Here is a 226-nt window from a genome sequence, read left to right as displayed (position 1 = left end):
AAAATCTCTCCAAATGAAAGATGTCAATACATACTAAAGTTCTTGCAGGGGCAGCTGTTTGCAGTCCAGTTCCTTTTGGCATATGCATGCCCTCAGTACCACATCTCCCAACAGCCCTTTCCTTACACACGGTATGTGGCCAGGCTCTTTTAGGAGTCAAGGCAGCAGCATTGTGTTGCTGAAAAATAAATGAATGTGGAGAGGGGCATATAGAAGCCAGGATAAT

This window comes from Nanorana parkeri, unplaced genomic scaffold, assembly GCF_000935625.1.
Source record: "Nanorana parkeri isolate BGI_ZX_2015 unplaced genomic scaffold, ASM93562v1 scaffold544, whole genome shotgun sequence".
NCBI classification, from domain to species: domain Eukaryota; kingdom Metazoa; phylum Chordata; class Amphibia; order Anura; family Dicroglossidae; genus Nanorana; species Nanorana parkeri.
The sequence above is the reverse complement of the archived record's forward strand: the minus strand, read 5'-3'. Positions refer to the sequence as shown.